Here is a 24,015-nt window from a genome sequence, read left to right as displayed (position 1 = left end):
TATAGACAAATCCAGAATCAACAGAAGATATAAATGCTATGTGACATGATTCACAAAAACAAAGCACAGATGTCAGACCGTTGGTGAATATTTTAGATTTTGGCTTTGTATAGATATGAGTAGCAGTATTAGTAAAGTCAGAATTTGCATGTTTTCCCTTTCTTATCATTTATTATATATTTCTACAGCTACTCAGAACAGAGCTGAAATTTTTTGTATGTGAAGGTGCAGGTAGTTTTTATGCAGTGGGTGCCACCATACTGTCACAATAACTGTACTCGAACTTTTATTCTATAGCACTTGTAGACCATAAATATAGTCAATATCCTACTTGACGTAGCTTAAACATCCTTTGTAGGTTTCAGCCCGTTATCTTAGTTCCAAAGTGAAACATTTCAAAGATCCTATGAGTATCAATTTTCTGGAACTAAATGTGAATGAAGATTAATTAAACACCAAAGTTTGACATGGGCGCCTCGTTCTCTAAACTCTGAGCACCCTTAGTTTCACATTGCAATGGGATTGAAAGTATCAGGAAAAATTGATAGGACAGATTCTGTCCCTATAATTAAAAGATATGGCATTTGAAATAAGATTTGATAATTGGGAAAGGGAGGAATAGCTGCAATTTAAAGAATGCTACTATCTCTTTCTGACTACAGTTTTTCAAACAGGCCTGAAAGAATTAGAAGTTCCCATTGAAATTCAGCAGGAACTTGAGTATGTAACCCCCTTAATAGACTGAGTTCCTCAAAGAAGGAGAGGGGCTTGGAAGAAGTGAACTGTAATCCAGTTTTTATAGATCTGCTGCGTATTACAGCTATCTGTATAGAGTCTGAATACAATCCTGGAACGTCCTACTTTTCTCTCAGCTAAGAGGTATCAAGACTGTCTCCGGAATAAAATGTAGGCCCAAATCTTGCTCTCCAAATGGTGTAAATCTGGAATATTTTCAGTAGTTCCATCCAGTCTATGTAAATGAGGGAAAAATGCACTCTGACATTTCTACTATATGTTAGTATAACATTGGATTTTTTTTTCATTTACATACTTGCTATCTCATTTCAGCCACTAATATGAAACTCAGGTAAAATAGAGGAGAAGGTAGTGGCCATACGTATATCCGCAGGCAAGCAAGTTCTACTTGGCAGCCCATTAACCTGGTACAGTTCTGCAAGAAATACTCAGTCGCAAACCAGAAAGTAATACCTACTTCTTAAAACGATGTCTTTGTTTTAGTGTTCTTAACTGTTGTGAAGCAGATCAAGGGATTCAGATTCCTTGCATACTTTTAGGTTGCAAGATTCATTTGATACCTTCTCCGGCCAGATAGGGTGCGAATAGGGCTTCACCATTTGTTTATGTTGGCTTACTCTTTGCACTTCTAGTTGGTTAAATCCCATAAGTATTTCTTTCTGAATAGTACTTAAGAGTCTTAGTTGATGCGTTTTTGCATGTTTCGTCGTCTCTCTACCTGACAAACGCAGTGAAAGCTTTTAACATGTCCCAGATATTTCCATTCCCTGTTCTAGGGAGATGTAAAATAGGACAGTTACACTCTACAGTGTATTTGGCATTGTTGATCATTCCTTGAACTTTAGAAACAAATGCTATGAGGAATTATTATTAAGGTGTTCTAGAAATGTTGATACCTCTTGTAGATTTCTAGCTCTTATATCCATATATTGCATTTTAACAGACTTGTAATGTAAAGTTTTTCTGGCCACAAAATACTTCCTCTTCAAGTCTCTTGACCAGATTTCTGTGCATGATACAGCCATGTTTTTACCGTTCTGCTGTGGTAAATACTCCTGGTAAATCAGGAAGGTAAGGATTACTTGCATGCAAAATGTTTGCAACAGTTGGGATGGGTAAAAGGGACAGGGTTTTTAGGATGTGGTTTTAAGGAAAAAAAAATGTATGTCTTAGTAGCAAAGAAATTTTTTTCTGGCTAAAGACTTAGTGGCGTGTCAGGACAAGGCTCTCATATGAGAGATATGGGCATGAATTGTCCTTTGAGTTATAAGGGCAGGAAGTTGACTTGTATTTGAATTGAAGGGATACAGGTTGGTGAATGCATTTAAGAAAGTGAAAGAAAAATAAATTAAAAGAATATAAGAAAACTTAGTATGCCTTTTTTAATCCTCAATACTTTTGGTAATAAAATGCATGATAACTTTACTTCTTGAATATTGCAAGTTCCTATTAAAGCAAATAAGAACAAACTACTAAAGTAAGTTGAACTGTAAATGAGACTCTCGTCCTACCTTGTTGTATGCTTGAACGTGTTAAAAATGCTTATTTGTTTCTTCACGTGCCATTCAGCCCTCACAGGTCAACTTCAGACTGACTTCTATTAAATCTAGATTTAATAGATTTTTATGTTTACAAGCTGCAGATACAAACAAACTGTGTTTGTTTAGAGAGAGTCAGGTAGTTTTCCCAAAAACCATATAGATGAAATGTCTTTTCAGGAAATTCCTATTAAATAATAGCCTCTCTATGAATTTAATCTTCAAGGAGTGGAAGACTGTTGAATAATACTATGTTGTTACAAGGACAAAACGGTATGCTATTGAACCCAAGTTTTAAAACATAAATATAGCTTTTCTTTTATGTCTAGATCTCTCTCTCTCAAAGATATGATTTGTGTTACGAAAATAAAACTACAAGTAACTTATGTTTATAGAAAAAAAGAAAAGCAAAATTGGAACCATATGCTTAGAACTAAGTTATTACTCCTTTCACAAATGTTTTGTTGTATAGCTTTTTCAGAATTATCCCAGATAAGTGTTTGGTTGATGACAAGCTGAAATTAAATTAGGATAATACGCCCTGCATTGTTAAAAATATGAAGTAAAATAAACCGAAGTATCTTTCTGGCTAAAGGCTAGTTGTCACCTTAAAGAATTTTTGGTTTAGGTTATTAAAGCACTCAATAATGATTGGCTGCCCTTGGGAGACATTTGTTAATATTTTATTCCATGTAAACATCTGGATTCAATTTAGTGAAAGAACATTGTGAGTGAGAACTGGCTTCCCTCCAATGCACTGCAATAGGTGTCTAGAGGTTTGAATACTTCATTTGCATTACTATTCTGAGATAAAGTTACCATCAATTCAACTAGCTGAGATTAAATAAGGGCTTTTCAATGCTAATTATCTTAAGAAAAGTTAGGAAATTAAGTTCAAGTTCACTTGTAGAATGCTGATACCATGTATTAATCACAGAATTTATAATCCATATGTACAAAAACATTCAGGAAACGCATTGCACAGATATAAAAGTAAAATAATTTCTAATCCTGGACAGTAGAAGCTTTCACTCTGTACTGAGCTTTGTTGTTTGCGTTTGATGTCATAACACAAGTATGAAACGCTGCTTTTTCTGCCTTTGGTAAACTTTCCATTTATTTCCTTCAAGAGTAAATTTGCTGCTTTATGACCAAAACTGAGGAGTGCTGAGCATCTCCCTTGAGGTACTGAGTACTACATGAAATGACAACATTATCATGAATCCATGAAGCAAATATCCATTGATAATCATATTTATTTTATTGTCTATGACTGTTAGTAACTATGAAGACCATTCGTATTATTGACTAGTTAGTGAACAAATTTAACTCCTGCCGCTATAATGTAGCTGTAACTTCAAAGTGATGGGCCTTCTTGATTGAGTTTAAATTGGATGGTCAAGTCATGTTCATTCTGCAATTTATAAACAACATGGGAAGCTGTTCCTGTATGTAGTAAAAGCCTTTTTGGGAGTAAAGCAGTTAGAAGGCTTTACATAAGGTTTAATTAAGCACTGCTGCATCCTCAAAAGATATGCAGTTAGTATTCTGCAGCTGCTTAAACTTAGACGTAGAGTAGGTTTAGCACAAAGCCTGCGTGCTCTATCCTACTTCCCCTAGTTTTGGGACTTGATTATTGGGGCGTGATTCAGTTGCCTGAACGTAAATGTCCGATGCCATCTGAGATGCTCCAAGGTATTTCACTTTTACTCCAGCTGCTTCTACCTAAGGGAGCAGATCTCTGTTATGTTCTCATTCTGTCTAAATAATTTTTAAAAATACTTTGAAGCAGTATGTCTTTTACCGTTCTTCTGAAAACTAAAAGCTATAGGTGCAATCCTAAAAGCCTACAACCTAACAATGCCGCAAAGTTAGAGGAATTCTTCAGAGCCAGCTCGTGAATTGAGACAACTATTGATATATTTGTTCATATGCGGTGTTTCACTTCCACTTAAAACATTCCAGTGTTAGGAGAATCTATATAAATATCTACTAATTGGCAGGAAAGAGAGAATATAAAAACAATAATGCTCAGAAATCAAACCGTAAACATCAATTTAAAGGGCTCCATATTAGGATTTCTTTTATTTTTTTTAATGATATCTTTAAAATTGTATGATATAGTAGTATGGATGTGCAGGCTGTGGATCCATTCATTATGCATGAACTATATGAGTGTCACTTGTTATTGACCTTGTGAGAGCTTTTCTTTAAGATTTTTGCCTACGCAAATAATGAGTCCGGATTTTTGGAGCATAAAAATACATTCACTTTTTGAGTGTCCCTCTGCAATATTCCTTGGCTTGATAGAAAACATAGCTATCAAAGGCCAGTGAAAGGGTTGCTCTTGGCCCTCTTCCCAGTTTGTCGTAGGTAAAAGTCCGTGTGGCATTGGCATTCAAGTCCCAGTAGGAGGATGTGGGTGCATACATGGGCTGTACATAAACCATAATAAATCACTTGTTTCAGACATAGTTGATCCTTTTTCTTGGCATCTAAATGATTGAAATTGTGCTGTATTTACTTTGTCTCTTCCTGAATGTTGTATTGAAAAGGAACAGAGTTTTCCCTGTCCATTATCTTCTGCAATTCCTTTGTATTCTTTTCAGTATTTTTATTTGTAGCTCTTTTCTTAGATTATTCAGAGGTACAATGGACTAAAGTTCCAAAATGGTGAGTTGGTCAACACCATTTTAATAGCTTTAGTGTCAAGGAGCCAGATTTAAAAAAAAAAAAAAAAAAAAAACAAGAAGAAAGAAAGAAAAATTAGGCAGGATAGTTGAAAACAGTGCAATTCTTTCTTTATTATTAGTGCTTTTTTTCCTTCTCATCTTGCTATGTTTTCATTTGTTTGTTTTAATAAGTTAGGTCATTATGGAGGTTCAGGTGTTACATTGTCCTTCAGAAAACTATTAATAATATTGGTGCTGTTGGCAACAATTTGGAGAAAATGAGTTTCCTTTTCAAGTTTTCTGTATAGGTTGTAATTTTTTTCTGAGGTGTTATTAAATCACAGATTTTTTTTTCCCAAGACATCCTAAAGGGCTTCAGATGAAAGCCCTTTCTTAAAGAATTTTCTTGTAGTAACATTATATAAGAGCTTCACCTCTTATATGGATCAATGTCCATCGCAAAAGTCCAAAATACAAGGAGATGTATCATTAACATCTTTTTTTTGTCCCCAAAATTAAGGGTGGAAAATGAGACTGCAAATAAGAACCAAATAATAGCTGAAGGAAGCAACGTTAACTCCAGCCTGCCCCAATGAGTAAAATTTGAATGTGATAGACTAAGATTGGCAGTAGGACAGTCAAAAAAAATTCTGTTTTGGTGAGGAGAGGGAAATGAGAAGGTTGCCTGAGGCTTTTGAATCACTGTACATAATAAGGTTTATGACTATTTCCTCAAGTATGAATGAAAGCAGAGTAAAAAGACATAGGTTCTTTGTGAGCTAGGTCATTTCCAGCTATGGTCTTGTTTCTCTGTGTTTTGTAGAAGTACTTGAATTAATCTGTTTAGGGGATTTGCACTAGTTGTGCAAGCACTTGTTGTGGAAAGACAGCTCTTCTGTTTACACTGGTATGACTTTCAACAAAGGTCAGATTCTTCCATGCAATCTGTAGCTCTTTATGCAAGAAGCTGCAGCAGGTCTGCTGGGCTCTTGTCACCATTAACCAGTAGCCTTAGCTAGCTCTCAGTGGCTGAAAATCATCACAACTTCAGTTTAGACTCTTTTGAGAATCATATGTAAAGAATATAAAGAATTTTGCTGCTTATAGACAGACTGAGGAGGCAGCTAGATTAATTCTCATTTCCTTCTCACTACTCAAGCCACAGTCGTTTTCAGTTTTTTATGGAGCTTCCTGATTCCAGCACTCCGTTTCTGACAGTGAATAAAACAGCACTTAACACATGCTGTCTGAATATCTCAATTTCTAATTTTAGGTATGTTTTTCACTGCCATCTTTGTGCCTCTGTTTTTGCAGTAGCTTAAATGAGGTCAAAGATTTTGCGCCTACAGTGCAGGCTAATGTATCTGAAATGTAAATATCTGTGGACTCTAGTTAGCAATTTAATATGGCATTTAGGGGCCTTGAATCCCCATTTTGCCTCCAGGTGTCCATCGGTAAAAAGCTGTTTGAAAACTACGTTAATAGGCTGCGGGCACGTTTTAGCAGGCTCCTGATTTATTTATTGCCTGTGACCTCGCTCTCTGTTGGAGCCATGGAGATCCTCTGAGTGCTTCAGAAACCATCCGGAGAAAATGTGAGGCATTCTGTTAGTATTAGACAGATGCAGGTGCAGTATTATGCAGGGATCTGTGCAGTGTTTTCTTAGAAAGAAGCAGTATTTGCTCCAGCACACTAGCTGGCGTGAGGCCATTGCCTTGCTTCTACTGGTGCCCCACTGGAACCATGCTTTGCAAGGTATAGCATGAGCAAGGGAAGGTTTGTTTTGTTTGGCTTTTGTCAACATTAACCAAGGCAAGGCTGGTATTTGCATCATCTTTTTTTTGAAGCACAAAAACATTGACCTTTTATGTATTTTTAAAGTTACGTAATCCCTGTGCTGTTGCTTTTCTATATATGAATAGCACTTTAAAAAAATACTTGTTTCTAAAAGTAGGCAATGGTATCATTTGAAATCTTTGCAAGATCTTTCTACTTGGAGGTTTAAATTTAGACTCCTGTGCTGTCATTTTAAAAAATGTTGCTTTTCATCTGCTTTCCTTCAGGCTCCCAGGAGTCAGTCTCAACCTAGCAGACACAGCATTGCTATTTCCTTTTCAAATCTAGGACAGCAAAGCTATGACACTTTCCAAAGTCCTGATGTCCTTGTTAATATTTCTTTTTTGCTGTGAGTGAAGTTAGGGCTTACACAGCAAGTGTCCTAGTTTTCAATTCCTAATTCCAGGAGAAAAGCTTTAGAAAATCAGAAGTTTGACAGCTTCTTGTACTGATACATATTAAACCATGTATGTTGTTGCTTGAAAGAGCTTTGTCCAAGATAGAGGAGATAAAATGCAAAAGTATGACAGTTTAAGATCCATTTGTAAAATGTTCTGCTGTGTCTTTTGAAAGAACTTTGAATCTTTCACAGTCATTTGTTTGAAACATGTTTGGCTTGTACATGAACAATAGATGCTCCCCTGTACAAGAAAGATAAATTGATGTACTGGAATTAATTCAGCAAACAGCCACTGAGTTGACTGGGGGCTGAAGTACACGATGCACAAGGAGAGGCTGAGAGATCTGGGTTTGTTCAGCCTTAAGAAGAGAAGGTGAAGCGGAAGTCTTATTGTTATCTACAGCTTTCTACTGAGAAGGTATAGAGAAGATAGGAGGGAGATTCTTCCCAAAAGGTGTGCAGTGATAGGACAAGGGATGATGGATGCAAGTTGGAACACAGGAAATTACAATTAAATTTGAAGAAAATATTTTCCCCATAAGGGCAGTCAAACACTGAAGCAGGAGCCCAGAGAGGCTGCGGGATCTTTGTCCTTGGAGAACTCAACAGGACAAAGCCCTGATCCACCTGACCTACTTGCACCTACTTCGAGCAGGGGGGTTGACCTAACCTCTATGTTTCTATGACTGAGCAAAGCTACCACACTTGATGCTGCTTTTGCACAAGAATAGGGCAGTATTTCTTTCATGTAAAAGCCTTAAGCATTTTTATAGCTTCTCTGAAAACAGAGGACTGCAGATCCACCAACAGTGGATCAGAGTTCCTTGTCCTCTCCCCTCTGCTCTGTACTCATGCAACATTGGTGGAAATTGGACAAATAATATAGGAAGATAAAGTGATAGGCTAATACCTTAATGCTTGCAAGGGGATCTGCCCTGGCCAACACAGCATGTTAAAGCCCTATTTGTGTGTGACTTTTGGTGTACTGGTGGGAAACAGTCAGGTCATCAGTCGCAGTGTTCTGAATCCTGCCGAGGAAACTTCCTACGAGACTGAGATTTTTATATCTCATCTTCCTATGTAAGCTCCTACTTCTAAGTGTTTCATGTTACCAAACAAAAAATACACGCAAATATTACATATATGCACAGGCACACTTTTTCCTAAATTTAATATGAATAATGTTTCTCTCATTTGAAGGATATTTTCCTCTTCTACTGCTGTAGCAGAGACTTAAGTCAAAAACTGGAAAGGAATACAAAGAAAATAAAAATATACATTGTGATTCTTGTACTCCTAGCTTTAATTCACTGTTCTGCTGAAACCAGTTACCCCACTGCTGATGTGATAGGCAAAGCTGGGATAATCATGGTCCTTCCCCAATGACTGTAATTCTTGGTATATTTGCAACTCATGCTAAAGAGAAAAAGGTTTACAAGAGTCAATACTGATATAACTGTTGCTGTCTGAAATGCAGATTAATGACTCCTCCTTTCTTCCTATAGGTCCTCCCTTTTAACTCTCTCCTAATTTAATCCCTTTCTTCACCTTTTCTGGCACTCAGCAATAGGACAAGTTTTGGACCCTGTCTGCAAGCCTTCTGGGGAATCAGCAAATCCCATAAAAATGCTTTTAATGGAAACTGAAGGTATAAAATGCTCAGTGAACTTCTAAGGATCATCCACAAAAGAGTACACATACCATGCTGTGTCTTAAAAAAGAAGGAGGAAAAAAAAAGTACTGTGAATGTTTTTCAACTCAAAAACCCCTCCTTTTGTATTATTTTTCATTAGAACAGAGTAGCATTTTCTAAACACAGGATTTTAACTCTGGAAATAGGAATCAAGTACTTGGAAGTCTAAATGTCATTGTTCTAAAAAAATTAATTTGACAAAAACTGAGTAGCTCTTAAAGCTTGTTTATGCATGATGGGGATATTTTTATTATGGGACAAATGCTGTATTCCTGCATGTTCACTGGTCTCAGTGGGCCTGCAAGAATGCTACTGAATTCTCTAGGAGATAATTTTACTATTAATCATACTTATATTACCCATAACATGTAAATTTTATATGTTTATATGTAAATAAGTTTGTTTCTGACATCCATACTGTGATTATACTCACTCCTTACCTTGTAACTTTAGAAAATCAGTATATGGAGGTGGAAATAAGAAAAAGAAGGAAGTGTCATTATTTCAGAATATAGCAGTTATTCAGAAGACCTGCTGATAAAAGATGGCTATATTATTACAAATGAGTGCAAGAGACGGAGAACAGAATGGTAGTCTCTAAGGAACTAGTATCCCCGTGGCATGCTGAAGTTTTTCCGTTTTTAAAGCTAACATCTGCCAAAGTACTAGCAAAGGGAAAAATAGAAATGGAGCTAATCAGGCAGTCTAATTTTTGCCTTTCTTTTGTACAATTTCAAAATAGAGATGAAAACATTGCTGAGTTCCATAAACCACATACACCCCTATGCAATCCTACTAAATCAGCAGAATTGCCTCATGATGCATTAATCGCTGCTATTTGGACTACATAACATTGAGTTCAAGGTGCTCATATGTCATGGGAATAGATATGTCACTCTTGGAAGATACTGGCATGTCAACTAGCTTGCTTCAGGGTCATAAGTTGACATGGGACACTATTTGGAAGCCTTTCCTTTGGGAAACCCCCTCCTGGGGATAGGAGTTCAAAAGGAAACATTAATAAACACATATGCTAGAGAGACAGGGAATACTCTGCTATTCTGTGAAATGAAAAATAAAGGCAGCTCTATCAATCTCTGAGCAGAGTGTGCTTTTGGGAGACTTCACCTTTTATAGTTTTATTTCCACGTGTACTAGGATACAAAGACGAACGCTGGATCCCTTGTTGAGGTTACATATATATGCCTTAGAAATATATGGTATTACAGAGACTGATCATATGGTATATAACTCTATACAAAGTTATATACCACTTATTAGGCACCATATAAATAACTCTTCTTTTAAACATACTTTACTGATATTCCTTGAAACATATGCCAAGGAGGAAGAGTGTGACTGAAGTAGAAATTGTAAGGTTCTGAAAGTGAATTGCATATATTGTAATCCATTCAGACGAGACGGGAAGTGGGACTGCCATAATTTTTGCTGTGACTTGGCCTAGGCCTGTCCTGGGATAGACTTGAGCTCAAAGCAGGGTGCAGTGTGGGCTGGGGGCCATGCTTGCAGAAAGGTGATCTCAACATCCGTAGCATCGGCATCTCTGTGTTACCACACGATGCTCATCCTGCTCTTGAAAGTAGTGTAGAGGAAGAAATTAGATATCGTTCCACTAACTTTTAATCGGCTCATTTGTTAGGTTCAACTGAAGCAGTCGTAGGGACTTCTGCTGTGTATGACCTTCCACTGATAAGTAAACTAGGATAGAAACTTCCTGTATGAACTTCCATCCCTGTCCACCAAAGTAACGTTATTATCTGTGTCAATGGGCTTTGACCCCAGTATCTGCATGCTGACCTTTTTCGAAAGCTGACTCTGAAGAAATTAAAATAGAACATGTATTCACTTCTTCTGGCCCCAAGCATAGGTCAAAATAAGTTTAATGCCTGCAGCATGCTAAGCTCTGGTTTTAGGAAGAGAGTGTAATGCCAGCAGGAGAAGAATGGTGGAAAATATTTAGCAGCAATTGAAGGTGAGTTGGCTTATACATTTCAAGATAAATTAAGGGAGTTTTGACAACATCTGAAGGTCCTTTTAGGATCTCGTGGCATCTCTGAAAAATTAATCTAAGTAAATTCTAGGCTTTAAACTTTCTGTGCAGGACTGTAGAAGTATAGTATGCTAAAGGTAGAACAAGCATTTTTATAGATCTCTACTATTTTTATCTTGTGTGAATCACGTGTTACACAGGTGTTTGCAGTTGGTGATATGACCAGAATATATTAAATATATTTTCTTAAGGAGCACTTTATGTGTTAATAAAATACTTCAAATATTCCAGAATACTGAAAAGAATGTTAACATATTCTATTTCCTCATTGTTTTTTTTAATAATACTGTGTTCATACTTGTTAAATTATTATTATTAAATGTTTTCTAGCATGTATATTTATAAATATGGTTGTCCTTTTTAAATCCTGACTCACACCATAATATTTTGATGGTACAGTAGTCTAGATTGAGATTTCATATTTACTTTGCTTTGTTTTCTAGTGAAATTAGGTTTAAGAGATTCTGTCCTCTTTCAGCTCCTTTTCAAGTTGTAGCTCTGTGAACTTTCACACCACTGTCCAGTTTCTACCAAAGTGGTGGAGGCTTTGATGGACATTTTTTTCTTTACTATATTCATGAGAGTAAGTGGTCAGATGCCCCAGGTGCTCAGATTCCAATCAGGAAGCCAAACTTCATTGGTTTTACTGCTCATAGAGTGGGTGCATGTTAATTATACTTTCTTTTAATACTGACAAAAGACGTAATGTAAACATAGCTATACTAGTGTGGAAGTACTTTAAATGGTGTATCTAATACAACTTGTGAAATTACTACATGGTATAACAGCTCAGTCTTTCTTTCCAATGGACTAAGTCTTTCCAGGACTAAGTCTTTCACTAGTGATGTTAACTTTGCTAATGAGGCTTCAAATATATAAAGCCAAATAATGCAGGACCTTACACTGTAAGACCTTATTAAGTAATGAATAATCTGTGGTAGCTAACAGGTCATTATGGTGTGGTAGAAGCTTGATGGAGAGCTGACAAACGAGTAGCAAAAAAGTCAGACTATTTCCAGAAAATGTGAAATGATGATATTGCTTTCTATTGTGGATTTCACTCAGAAGACTGGAACTTGACTTCTGGCTATTGTATCCAACCCTTGTTGGCAGCGAATCACTGTATAAATAAAACTATTTAGTCCTTTTGTTTTGGTTAGTTTCCCAGATTATGTCAAGGTTAAATTACACATTAAGAGGAAAATATCTTTTCTCTTAAAAAAAAAAAAAAAAAAGTGGTTTAAATATTCCTCAGTTTGACATATAACAAATGAAAAAATATGCATTTGATATGGTTGTATTTTGTTTAAACAGTCACTCATGCTTTCTATTAGGAATAATGGGGAAAAAGTAATCTGTATCTTACCATAGCTGAATATATCTGCTTTGCGTGATGCTGAGATGAGGTGCTTTTGCATGACATACTTAAATCTGTATTGGTTTACATTTTTGAGCCCTTGACACCTCCTTTTCTTGAAATACTAAAAAAAGTATTGAAGCAATGCAAGGTGTATTTTAGGGGAAAATCAGAATTATGAGGTGTGATTCAGAGATTTTGATGACGAGTGGGCTGATAATGTTCACTTGTAGACATTTTCCTGTACTATAAATTACAGTACTAATATTGGCAATTTCATAAATTTCCCCAATAGAGCAATATATTAATTACAGAATGTATTTTCATTGTGTAACTAGACTAGTGACAAAGTGAGAAGGATGATGATTATAGCAAATCAATGCGGAGAGTTAAAATAAGACAGTAGTGAGTAATATAATGTTCAAAAAGTGGTTTGTCCTGTTGGATACTGCATCCATGTTCCCTTGAAAGCCTAGAAGGTATATCTTTTTGTTCCTCTGCATTAAAAATTGACTTGCATTTGAAGATTTATATTATGGCTATCGTGCATGAGAGGAATTTATTCATGTGATGAGCATGTTCTTTGTAACATCACTGAGTTGTTACCGAAGAAGTAACTGATTCGTATTGTGAGCTGTTCCATTGGTAGGGGCTGGAAGTGCTGTAGCCGGAAAACTCTGGATCTGTTAAACTGGAAAGCAGTGTTCAATAGAGTAGGTAGTGATTGTATTTATCATAACCCCATTCTTCCCGTGTGAGCCACATGAAAACATTCCCTCCCTCCCTCAAGATTAATTTACAGTTGTGTAGTATATTTTACATCTCCAGTAATTAAATTATTTCAGATCTTACCGTGGATGAAATTAGATTGTGGCGACTGGAAAGGAGACCATGTTCAGGTTATATGAAGTCCAAAACCTTGTTATTTAATCATTTATAAGTTCTTCAGTTGTGTTTTTGAAAAGAATATCATCTTTCCTGTTTAAATTATGCTCTAGGCAAGTGCAAGATATACAGATGCTACCACCATTCTTCGTTTCTCAAGTGAATAATCTAATATGGATTTGCAGCTTCTTGAACAGAAGTCTTGGAATATAGAAAGCATATATGATCTATCCTGTACGTCTCATTCCAACATAGAAGATCCCTTTTCATTGTGTAGACTCTTAAATTCTATTCACCAAATTGGAACTTGCCGACAAAATCCCCATATGAAGGTCAGCAGGGTAAAGTGAGAACCTGGATGCCAATGTTGATTTTAATTTCCTGCTGCACGTATCCAGATATATGCATCAGTGGTCCTAGCTGTTCTCACAAGTTCTCTTTGTTTGCATTTTATCCAGGCAGGCTTCTCAGTTATATGTAGAAGATAAGAGAAGCAAGTACGATGGATTATGCCATAACTGTGGGTGTTAATTCCTAGCCGCTTAAATGTATTGCTTTTATGAGATGATGTTCCTTTTGTTATCCTTTACTTAATTCCTACAGAGAACTAAAGTTAGGTGCACAGTTAATAAATAAAATTACAGGTAGCAATCTCTTTCCAATTGAGAGATTCAAAGACTTGAGCAATTAGTCTGTCCATTAGGCTGAAATCGCTAAAGGCTTGGAGACTGTAACATAGGCTTTGTTAGAAATTTCTTCTGAAAATGCAGATGATTTAAGGCAGTTCTTCTGCACATGTTTTAGTAGAGGAGTATAATAAACCCGAACTTTTTATGAGGACTATCAACAAGTACCTGGGGAGCTTCCTGAAGATCTGATGCCTGACAAATTACATCTGTACTGATGGAGATCAAACAGAATTGATGCACAAAACTACTGATGAAAACTGTAAAATAGCTTAATAGTTTAGACTCTCTCTGCAAACCATTGAAATTGATGGGAGGTTTTCTATGAATTATAGCTCAGAACATTGACACATATGTACAGAAGACTTATGACAGCAGTTTCTGTTCTCTCCATCTAACTTTCTGTGAATACTCTGCATCCTACATAGCTTCCCCTTCACCCCTGCAGCCTTCTCAGATGGACAGAAATACCTACAGCTCTTAAATGCAAGGTGTGAGTTAGCCTGAAGAGCCATTTGGCTATAGCTCAGTTAGTCATGCTTGACCTCCAAATCTCTGTGTGAGTCTGCTGCAGAGACCATAGAGGGCCGTGTTCCTATAACACCAATGGGGTAAGACTGTTTCCTGCCATTCGCACCGTTCTAATGTTGTGGGAATTCCAAGGCGTTTTACAATCTGGAATCAGTCCTATGTAAGTTAATATATGTAACTCCGTTACAGAAGCATAAACATATGAAGCTCTGCAGAAGATGAAACTCAGCGTAGATTTTCAGCAAACTGAAAAGACCTAATACAGTTGCTTCGTGAGGCCGGAGATGTAACAAAAGAAATAACCTAACTTTTTCCCAAGCCAGGAACAGATCTTCTGCCTAAAATGGATTTCTTCTAATGAAAGTCTTACACACCAAGCATGAAAATCACTCCCTATAGCCAGCAGAGGAATATAAGGAAAGGCAGCAGCTGCTCTTCTGTGCCCTGGGATGCGAAGAGGAAACGGTATACCCCAGAGGAAACTGAAGCTTTGTCTTGCTAAAAAACAGTGGAGAAAAATCAGCAAGACTCCTCTGGTGAGTAATGTTATATGGCTGATGTGGGCACCTCATGAAATATGGAGTGTGCATAAGTGAATCTGTATGCAAGCCAGTGGTGATGCCAGGGGATTCTTCCGTTTAAACATGTAGTTGGTGAATGTGAAATGCTTTCCAAAACCACATTTTGAGAGTTGGTTCTCAGTACTGTAATTCATCGCTGAATGGATACAGTAATATCAGCCAGAAAAATGCTGTATTTCTAAGACTATATATCCATGTTTCACAGTAAGTGAAAAAATTCTGGTACTCTTTTCTCCTGATATCTACCTTGCTGAGAAGATTTCTTTTTATCTAGGCAGTAAGTTTGAGAATTTGATCCCTCTCTAATGGTTCTGATTTGCTTACTGTATCCAACAAACCATCTTCCTTCTTAAATCCACTCACAGCCTCTCCTTACTGTCCATCACCTCTGAATGGTACTGAGTCATTAAATCCTTCCTCCAATGACCTTGACACAGTAGGCTCCATGCCTTTTTGCTAACTACCCAGTTAGAATATTCATATTTTCCTATACTTCTTTTCATACTTCAGAAGAGATTTTGCACATTTGAACATCTGCAAAGTTCTCTCTGTCTCTTTCATTCAAATCCCAGTAAACCTTTTGCTTGTTTGGTGGTTTGTTTTTCCTATGCCTACAAAATAGAGGATAAATATCAGGATGTCAGTGTACTATAACTACTTTCTATACTGCTAATTTTTATTGTCTTGCTGCTTTCTTTTGTCTATATCCTCCTTGCTCTCTCCCACCTTATGTAATAAGCTCTGTGGGGCAGGGACTATCCTTTTAGGTTTATGTTTGTTTAGCAGCTAGCGTACTGCAGTCCTGGCACGTGATTACAATTTCTAGGCATGACTGTGGTTAATAGAAGAAGAACTTACCTGTGTAACTTAGCCTGGTGTAAAATTGGACTTTATACTATGACAACTTTACCTATATGAAGGGACAAATGATCAAATAGAAGTATGTAAAGATGATCAATATCTCTGAAAGTCCAATTGACATAAGACATTTTCACCTTATATACTTGTGTCATGTAATCTGGAGAGATGGTCAGTTGGGAATTGTATAGGGGAAAGAATTAAATTCAGTCTTGCACCAAAGAAACGGAGCCACTTGCATCTGGACTGTGTGTATGTATGTTAGCCACAGGACTTGCTCGTGGCTAACGTCACAGCTTTTCCCTGTACGTTGTCTCAAATGTGGCATCAAAAGGATGAGAAATCGTCCATCACCATTCAAATGTCTTGGTTCAGTAGGATTACTCCATGAGCTGCAATCATGAAGAGCTGAATTTTTCCTAGTCCTCTTGCAGGTACAGGGAGGGAAGGGAAACAAACATACCAATCTTATTTTTGTGCACATGTGAAGACAAGGGAAAATTGCAATTGGGGAAGTGCAGCAACTATTCCATCTTCCCCCAGGACATGCAGAATCTCCTCTTAGGAACAGAAACCCAGGAGTCCAGGTCCTGTTCTGCTTTTCTTGTAACTTCACTGAATTCAGGGTATTTGAGAATACAGAAGATTGGTACCATATGTGTTAGAGAAGTTCAAAAGGAGACGTATTAGAAAGGATACTCACAAATTATGCCTGCCTGAACGAACTTTGGCAGATTGCAAACACACTATAATGCATACGTTACTGATAAGTTGTGTTGTAGAGAATATAGTCCTTTTGATGTAGGAAATAATATCCGTCACATCTCTAAAACTGTAAATGACGTTTTCACATTAGCCTTGTAACTTTTAGGGGATCTTGTCTGTATGGGTAATAGCGCATAGTTACAGTGCTTGTCTAAGTTAATCTCTGCTAGTACACCGAAAACGTATATACCAGGTGATCCAAAAGGCAAAGAAATCAACAGTTCTTAAGGTTGTTGGCTGCAGTTAGTTTGTACAGTGTTTTTAACGTGCTTAAGACAGCTCAGAATAGTTAAATTTCAGTGTCTTCATAAGCGCGGTTCAAAAATTAAGGTGACAAAATAATGAACCGGTAGTGGCTTAGAAAAGTTCCTCAGCTGGACTAAGAATTTTAGGGGCAATATTCACTTTTTACTTGTTTTTTTTTTTCCTTCCATCAAGCACAAGAGATTGTAATTTATAACCTCCCAGTTTAACTTGTATTGATGAATTTGGTAGAGATTTTTTCCTTTCTAGGATATGAATGAGTCGTTTCACTGTCTTTCTCTTTGGGGTGAGCAGGCTTTGGGATAGTATTTTCAATGTTGTTACATGCAAGCTTATATAAGTTGCTGAGAGGATGCATTCACTCAGCACTACTGATGTAAGCAGATGCCCTCCCCTGCTACCCAGTTCTTGACTGTGACGGTACCCAGGCTGTACTGTATAAAATCCTGCTGATAAAAGTTTTACATAGTAAAAGGATTTTGTAGTGGTTTCATTAAGTGCCATGTTACAACAAAGTCACAAAACTAGAAAGCTGCAAAGATGAAAGTGAAATCTAAAATAGTTTATGAGGATTTATGGTAAACATGTATATATTTTAGAAGGCCTCTGGCACTAATAACCCCCGTGTCTATCCTCTAACTAGATTAAATTAGTTTCCATTAGAATCAGCAGATGCAGCAGCCATGGGTTGCTTTTCATTCCCAGGGGGTACTTTCTCCTTGGTAGCAACCCCAGATACCCTTTTGCTTTTTCAATGTCTATTTGTTATACAGCAGTTAGGAAGATGGCAATAAAAATGGGAGAAAAGCAGGGAGGTTATGGTAAACATCAGTGAAAATGGAAGAAAAAGTTAGAAGTGGCCATGGCTTAAATTAGTTTCTTTAATGGACTTGCTAGCTAAGGAGAAGTTGTTGAAATCTGAATAGTGGAATAAAGCTTTCAAGAGAGAAAGAAAAACACTTCTAAGGGCCATTTATTGGAAGCTCACTGATGAAATTTATTGATTATGAAAATCATTGTCTATAATATGATGACTAAAGGGACAGATTAATCTCTGTTGAAATTCTACTGGAGTCTATATATTTGCAACTGGTCCGCAAACAGTACAGTTTAGGATACATACAGAGAAGATTGATTGTATTGCTGTGGCAGTAGCTTCCTCTAACTGTAGTCCAAAATTTCTAAACATGTAGGATGGCTAGCAGCAGGAATAGTTTCTTGTAAGAAATCCCCATGTTCTAGAGCTTCTATTTTTTGAACAAACTAGGATTTTCTTCCATTAGCATTCTCTCCATGAATTTTTAAGGAAGCAGGGTTAAACACTAAAAATACTAGGAAATAGCAAGATTGAGGCTATTGGTTGCCCTCTACTTGCATAGATTATGATACAGCCTTCAACTGCATATTATTTAAAAAAAACAACATGGTGATATGTGTTCTTAATGCCATTTGTCGTGCCGTACAGGCAGACAGGGTTATAGTATTTTATCATGTCTTGAAGTGCCTCCCTGGGGTGTGCCTGTTGGAATCCAGTCCTAGCTTGCAGGAACCCTGTGGTAATGGATGCACCACACAGTACTTCTCCTTATCCTTGCTGGGCCAGCCAGAGCAGGCTTTGCTCCGTAATTAATAAAAAAGATGTGCAAATGTTCAAACGGTGCACTTTCTTTCTTTCATTTAGAGAGAAATTCACTTTTAAGCAGTATCACAGTGAATGCAGACAGAGCTTGCAAAGGATTTCTGTTTAATGTCTTACTGAATGTTGTTACCATGTCACCCAAAAATACATTGGAAGATGATATCTTTAGGCAGCTGACAGGCTATGAATTTTCTCTCAGGCAGATCTGTAAATGCATGATGTTCCTAAGAGTATTTAATTTCAAGCAAATGGGCAAAATAATCAAAACAAAAAAATACAGATTTATTTATAACTGCCTAAGAGATTTTATATTTAATTTTAGGTTTACTTTGGTGCATGCACTTAATCTTTTATGAATTAAGTCTAATCATTTAAAAAAGACAGTCTTCCACTTTAGTTGAGGAGCTATCCTCTCCACACATCTGAGAAAAATTAAACAAACATAACAGGAATAAAAAGCAGCATTCTGAATAGGGAAAATTACAGTGATATTATTGATGTTCAGTGTCACTATACCAAATGGGGTGGCTAACCTACTCTTGTCATATTACATTCTTTGAATTATCTTGTTGCAAACCAGACTGTTTTCAAAAATATTTCTCTTGAGACCAGGGATAACCCTGTTATAATGACCTCATTGAATGAAAGGAAGCCTGTGACTCAAAAGCTTTCCTGTGCAGCGCTGGCAACCTAAGGGAGGGCTGGAAACAAGAGGTGCTACAGTGGTAAATGATGTTACAGTAGCATGAAAAAAGACTTCTGCAGTATAAAATAGGCATTTGTATCAAAGAACATTATAATGCCCCAGGCTTTCTCTGTACTCAGGTGTGAAAAACAGAATGTTGTCTTTTGTAATTTTCCCTCTTCTCTAGTAAATCAGAAGTGTCAGGGATAATGCACATAATCAGATTTCTTTGTGGCCAAGAGCTGCTTCTGTGAGGCACCCCCTCCAATTTTATAATCCTCATTACACTCACTGTGGTGTCTGCTCAGGCTAAACTTGCAGTAAAATTAAAAGGAATGTCGCACGACAAAGGACACCTGATAAGTACCCTTATTTTATAGTGTTTTCAAAACACCTAACGTAAGGTGTTATATTTAGCCAGTGTATGATTTGCAGATGTATTTCCGGTGACACCATCTCTGTGAGAATGGTAATGATTTTTAAATACATCTTAAACATGAACAGGAATGTGAGTAAAGTGGACCCTTTCTGTACTGTATGATCTTGCTGCGTTCATGTCTTGGTGATCACCAAAACTGCTGAAAAATTGTTACCAGCAAGAGGAAAAATCAAACCTCTCACTAATCTCCCTTCATTTAAAGCTGAACCTTGCTTTTTTGTCCAAGCTTCCCACAACAGGGCACTATTTCTTACCGATCATGCAGAAAACGAAGAGACTTTTTGTCCCTTTTGTATGGATAGAGGAAGAGGAGAGGAAAAAAATCAGTGAAAGCATGATCATTTTCTTTGGAGGTGTTCTCAAAATGCTGTTACGTTGGCAAATGTTAGTGGCTCAGTCATGGGCCGGGGAACAGTTGATGAGTGAAGGCTTGAACAGAGGAACAATGAAACATTCACGTGTATTGCGAGAGCCAGAACAGTAGGAACTGGTCAACGTGGCAGGATCTGAGCAAGGTGTTAATCATAGGCCTCAACAGATTGGTTGCAAGTGTAGAAAATGGGGATTAATGCATGTTTTGTCATCAGAAAACTTGACAAGCAGCCATAAGCCTGTGTCAGGTATTTTACAAAAGCAGGAAAGGAAATTGTAAGCAAGGAAAGTGATGCCTCGCTCTTTTTCCCTCCAGTATGTTCAAGGAAACTATTTCATAAACAAATAGGATTATGCTAAAGACCCACTTAATTCCAATAAATTTCTCTTCCTGATTGGAATATTTCAGAAAGGCTCAAAACGTGGGCTGTTTGTTTGAACCAAGGAGTAACAATCCTACAATAATGTAACAAAAACTGTGTGAGAATTTAGATAGGAATTACCTAAAATGGAGCTTGATATGGGGACTGTGTTTAAATACCTCTTGGAAAGTTTTTTGAAAAGGCAAGCGTCCTGTTGCTAACTTGTTTAGTTGTGCCAGCTAAAGCTGTTTGCATACACTTTTTGTTGTTTGTTTCTGGATTGAATTAAAGGCATTGAGCTTGGTTCAGAAATCTTTATATAATATTAAAGCTCTAGCTATCACCTGATTATTTGCGCATAGAGATTATCTGTCATACTAATTGAGATCTGGTAATAGTCCCTCATTTAAAAAATGAAAGTGCATGTGTTTAGTGGAGGGCTTGTTACTTTCTCTCGCTGCCTATCAGTGCAAGTGCCCAGTAATGTGTTTCTTCAGGGCATGGTGTAAGACCAGTTTGTTCTACCCAGGCATAGGCTCCCAAAAACCTTGCCAAAAGCAAACTCTCAAAAACCCCTTCTTATCTTGTTCAACCTTATAGTCATTCAAGTTTCAAAACTGGGAGAAGTTATTATATATGTTTCTCATCATTTTAAAATCATTTTATGATCTTGTAATTTATTTATTGAATGGACAAATAGTTAAAAATGTATTTGTGTATTGTATCAAGCGTGTTACATATCCACAAAATTTTTCCAGTGTTATAGCATTTTAAATGTTATATGATTACGTATTTCATTCTTGACTCAGGTGGAGTCAAAGACGACTGGATATTTACATACGTGAGAACGGGGTGATCCAAGAGATTTGAATTGGTTTTAAAGGCTTTTAAATTTAGTTAGGCATTTGGAATCCAAATCAGGTCAGTGCTGACTGGAATTGTATTTCACGTAATGTCTAGTTATGGACTGTTGTGAAATAACTTGATGGTCTTAAACCTCTGCTGGGATCTGTGCTGATCCTCAGGAGAACGCTGCTTGTGTGGCTTTTTTTGTTGTTAATAGCGTACTGCTACTCTCTTGCAAAGCAGAGCTGTTCCAAAACAGAATTCAGAGGAATTACTTCATCCACATGAGCAGACAGCCACTTGCTTCCCTCCTAAAACTGCAAGGTAATAATTGTCTAGAGATATGATGACCATAAGTATTACTGTGGAGCTCCATGACCTCACAGAGTTGCTAGATAGCCTGTCATTGATTTGATATATTTATTTTTCCCTATGTAAATGTTCTATAAAGAAAAAAAAATGTGTGTAACCTAATCCTGTGACTCCTATATACTAGCATATCTAGGAAATCTCTAGATGTTGGCCTAGATATCAGAAGGGATGAAACTGAGGAAGAAGGTGAGTGTTACATAAACTATACAGTGCTTCTGAAAAGTTAGTTGATCTGGTATTGCGTGAAATCTCAATTTCTGAAAATGCTTCTGTAATATACTGTAATGTACATGTGTATGAATTCAAAGATAACAAGATACCTTTCCCCCAAAAATAACTTTTAAAAAGCATTTAACTTTTTCTTTGCTTTAAAAAGATTCATTTTTTTTAATGTCTCCCTAACACTGTGTCCATTGCTAAACTGAAAAACTTCCATCTTCCCTTAATCTTTCTGTAAAACCTGTCTTCTGCCTCTTATTTCAAATTCAGCCTCGTAGAAATCCTGAAAAAGACATGTGGTAAATAAATCAAATGTATGACATTCCCCTCCCCCCCCCAAAAAAAAAGAAAAATATTTATTTATAAAATAACTGAGATCAGTTATATTAGTTGATTGTAATAATTATTAAATACAAAAATTCAGTCTTTTTTTTTCCAGGTTGTCTGTCTTTTAAATGTTTGAAGACTTAGTACATAGCAGCACTGTAACTAATAATAGATTATAACATACATTTTCTATGAGTGCATCTAGTGAAGTCAACTGGTACATCAGGACCATCAAATCCAACTAGTCTAGTGTAACATTGGCTCTAAATGAAATATTTATTATTTTAAATATTAAGTTTTGGATCCTGTTTATTGCCTTTTGTATCTTTAGCTTTCACGTTTTGAAGGTTTTGTTTGTTCCCTTTTTTAGTGGAAGCCAAAACTGAGGGAATTGCCCAAGTGCCACAGATCATAGAGGTAGGCCCTCAGGATAAAAATAAGCCTTTTGTCATGTAAAGTATTTACCAATAACATTATGGGAGGTCAGAAATACAGTATACGTATGAGGCTTTACCAGTTAAAAGTAAGTGATCATACTTACTTCAGAGAATCTCTGTACACTCTTACAGAGTAGGCTTAATTCAACAGTATATGAAAGTCTTAAGTGTAGCCCAAAATTGCTTTCTTGTGGAAATCTTGTTAGCTCAGAATATACAAAAATGTTACTATACAAAATTTGTTGTCAAAACATATGAAATAACTATCAATGTTTACCTGGAGAAAAAAAAAAAAAGATTATATTTTAATGAACTGCTGTAAGTAGTTGTAATATTCTTTCACTTTTCTGGCATCAAAGAGTTCCTAAACAATGTTTGGGTAATAGAAATGTTTTGCAGCCTATGCAGTGAAGAATATAAATGAACAGTCATTTATCTGCAGAGAGAGATCAGTAACTGATCTTCCATCTTAGTCAATCGATGTTATTTGAGACAAACTTTAAAAGTTTGTCATTTTCCTTTCTGTGACACTGGGAAATTGTGGACAACAGAAATCATTAGTAATGCATCCAAAGGGATGTTTTACAATAACATTTTCAGGGCTAAGAGGATAAAAATACTTTTATTTGCACTTTTGTAAATAAAGTGCATCATTCTATATATGGAGAATAGCATTTTTATTGTAAAGTCGTACTGTGTTTAATCTTTCGATGATTATCTTAGATGTCCTGTTGTAATTTGTGTAACTGCTAATTTGTAATTAGCATACTATGTTACCTTCAGGTACTTCTCTTACGCAAGTCTCAAAATAAGCGTTTATTGTGGGATGTTATGTACTCAGATTTCTTAATGGCTGAACGTTCTCGTTTCAGTCCTATCAAGTAGTTAGGATACTCAAAAATGCATAACAATTCAATATTACTTTTAGATACTCAAAAATTCTGTAAGTAGAAAATTCACTTAAGCATGTGCATTTTTGCTAGCTTCAGTGATATTACTCGAAAGCTTAAAATTGAGTTTATGTTTGGATGCTTTGCTTAGAACTAAAGCATGTAGCTAGCAGCATCAAGTGTTACTACGAATGATCAGAAGCAGTACTTCTGCCCAAGAAACTAGAAACTAGATGCAGTCACAAAATTTGAATATCTCATTTAGCAGTCATTGGCAATCATATTTCTAAATCTCAAGTGGTGAAAGCATCGTAAGAGAAAGCTGCCATGTCTTGGTGATATGCTGTTTTCTACAAAACTTTGTTCTTGCAACAAAGAATCTCTCAGTTTTGCAAAAACGTAAAAATCACTACTAACTTTGTAATATTACATATATAATAACATACATGAACTTTGTAAAATATTGTAGCAACTAACAAATAGTGTGAACAAGTCTATCGCTCTTACTAAATAAATATAAAATCAAAGTACTTT

The 24,015-nt window shown here is 36.5% G+C and overlaps 1 protein-coding gene across 1 annotated transcript in view; it reads left to right on the top strand.

The window, feature by feature from the left end:
• The first annotated feature begins 14,942 nt into the window (after positions 1-14,942).
• The window catches only part of SIAH1 (siah E3 ubiquitin protein ligase 1), a 32,920-nt gene continuing 23,847 nt past the window's right edge, over positions 14,943-24,015 (top strand). Inside the window, exon 1 of the mRNA XM_068955983.1 lies at positions 14,943-14,961. The gene's annotated coding sequence lies outside the window, so the exon portion shown is untranslated. The remainder of the gene's footprint in view (positions 14,962-24,015) is intronic.

The sequence above is a fragment of the Struthio camelus genome, chromosome 10 (genome assembly GCF_040807025.1).
Source record: "Struthio camelus isolate bStrCam1 chromosome 10, bStrCam1.hap1, whole genome shotgun sequence".
Lineage (NCBI taxonomy): Eukaryota > Metazoa > Chordata > Aves > Struthioniformes > Struthionidae > Struthio > Struthio camelus.
Note: the sequence above shows the minus strand (reverse complement) of the source record. Positions and strands in the feature narration are given on the sequence as shown.